The sequence below is a fragment of the Arachis hypogaea genome, chromosome 17 (genome assembly GCF_003086295.3).
Source record: "Arachis hypogaea cultivar Tifrunner chromosome 17, arahy.Tifrunner.gnm2.J5K5, whole genome shotgun sequence".
In the NCBI taxonomy this organism is placed as follows: Eukaryota; Viridiplantae; Streptophyta; class Magnoliopsida; order Fabales; family Fabaceae; genus Arachis; species Arachis hypogaea.
The window spans coordinates 19326788-19329108 of NC_092052.1; the positions used below are offsets into that span (position 1 = coordinate 19326788).

General features: G+C 42.1%; 1 non-coding gene across 1 annotated transcript; it reads left to right on the forward strand.

The window, feature by feature from the left end:
- The first annotated feature begins 1841 nt into the window (after positions 1–1841).
- Positions 1842–1949, forward strand: LOC112767745 (small nucleolar RNA R71). Its single transcript, XR_003185185.1, has one exon. It is a non-coding gene; the product is annotated as a small nucleolar RNA R71 (small nucleolar RNA).
- Positions 1950–2321: the final 372 nt, after the last annotated feature.

Consider the following 2321-nt stretch of genomic DNA (forward strand, 5'->3'; position numbering starts at 1 on the left):
ACGCCAGTCTGGTGCCCATTTCTGGCGTTAAACGCCCAGAATGGTGCCAAACTGGGCGTTTAACGCCCATTCTGCTACCCTTACTGGCGTTTAAATGCCAGTAAGTTTCTCCTCCAGGGTGTTCTATTTTTAATACTATTTTTCCTTCTGTTTTTGCTTTTTCAATTGTTTTTGTGACTTCACATGATCATCAACCTACAAAAAACATAAAATAACAAAAGAAAAGAGAAATTTAACATAGATAATTAAAGGTTGGGTTGCCTCCCAACAAGCGCTTCTTTAATGTCAATAGCTTGACAGTGGGCTCTCATGGAGCCTCACAGATGTTTAGAGCAATGTTGGAACCTCCCAATACCAAACTTAGAGTTTGAATGTGGGGGTTCAACACCAAACTTAAAGTTTGGTTGTGGCCTCCCAACACCAAACTTAGAGTTTGACTGTGGGGGCTCTGTTTGACTCTGTATTGAGAGAAGCTCTTCATGCTTCCTCTCCATGGTTACAGAGGGATATCCTTGAGCTTTAAACACAAGGGAGTCTTCATTCACTTGAATGATCAATTCTCCTCTGTCAACATCAATCACAGCTTTTGCTGTGGCTAGGAAGGGTCTGCCAAGGATGATAGATTCATCCATACACTTCCCAGTCTCTAGGATTATGAAGTCAGCAGGGATGTAGTGGCCTTCAACCTTTACCAAGACATCCTCTATAAGTCCATAAGCTTGTTTCTTTGAATTGTCTGCCATCTCTAGTGAGATTCTAGCAGCTTGTACCTCAATGATCCCTAGCTTCTCCATTACAGAGAGAGGCATAAGGTTTATACTTGACCTCAGGTCACACAGAGCCTTCTCAAAGGTCATGGTGCCTATGGTACAAGGGATTAAGAATTTTCCATGGTCTTGTCTCTTCAGAGGTAGTTTCTGCCTAGTCAAGTCATCCAGTTCTTTGATGAGCAATGGAGGTTCATCTTCCCAAGTCTCATTACCAAATAACTTGGCATTTAGCTTCATGATTGCTCCAAGATACTTAGCAACTTGCTCTTCAGTAACCTCTTCCTCCTCTCCAGATTCGGCCATGTGAGACGTGTTTATGGCCTTGCACTCTCTCTTTAGATTCTCTTCTGTATTGCTTGGGAGAGTACTAGGAGGGAGTTCAGTAATTTTCTTACTCAGCTGACCCACTTGTGCCTCCAAATTTCTAATGGAGGACCTTGTTTCAATCATGAAACTTTGAGTGGTTTTAATTAGATCAGAGACTATGGTTGCTAAGTCAGAGGGGCTCTGCTTAGAATTCTCTGTCTGTTGCTGAAAAGATGATGGAAAAGGTTTGCTATTGCTAAACCTGTTTCTTCCACCATTACTGTTGTTGAAACCTTGCTGAGGTCTCTGTTGATCCTTCCATGAGAGATTTGGATGATTTTTCCATGAAGGATTGTAGGTGTTTCTATAGGGTTCTCCCATGTAATTCACCTCTTCTATTGCTAGGTTCTTAGGATCATAAGCTTCTTCTTCAGAGGAAGCTTCCTTAGTACTGCCTGTTGCTGCTTGCATTCCAGACAGACTCTGAGAAATCATATTGACTTGTTGGGTCAATATTTTATTCTGAGCCAGTATGGCATTCAGAGTATCAATCTCAAGAACTCCTTTCTTCTGAGTTGTCCCATTATTCACAGGGTTCCTTTCAGAAGTGTACATGAATTGGTTATTTGAAACCATCTCAATGAGTTCCTGAGCTTCTACAGGCGTCTTCTTCAAATGAAGAGATCCTCCAGCAGAGCTGTCCAATGACATCTTGGACAGTTCAGACAGACTATCATAGAAGATTCCTATGATACTCCATTCTGAAAGCATGTCAGAAGGGCACCTTCTGATCAATTGCTTGTATCTTTCCCAAGCTTCATAGAGGGATTCACCTTCCTTCTGTCTGAAGGTTTGGACTTCCACTCTAAGCTTGCTCAATTTTTGAGGTGGAAAGAACTTTGCCAAGAAGGCATTGACTAGCTTTTCCCAAGAGTTCAGGCTTTCTTTAGGTTGTGAGTCCAACCATGTCCTAGCTCTGTCTCTTACAGCAAAAGGGAAGAGCATAAGTATGTAGACCTCAGGATTAACCCCATTGGTCTTGACAGTGTCACAGATTTGCAAGAATTCAGCTAAGAACTGATGAGGATCTTCCAATGGAAGTCCATGAAATTTGCAATTCTGTTGCATTAGAGAAACTAATTGAGGTTTATGCTCAAAGTTGTTTGCTCCAATGGCAGGGATTGAGATGCTTCTCCCATAGAAGTCGGGAGTAGGTGCAGTAAAGTCACCCAACACCTTCCTTGC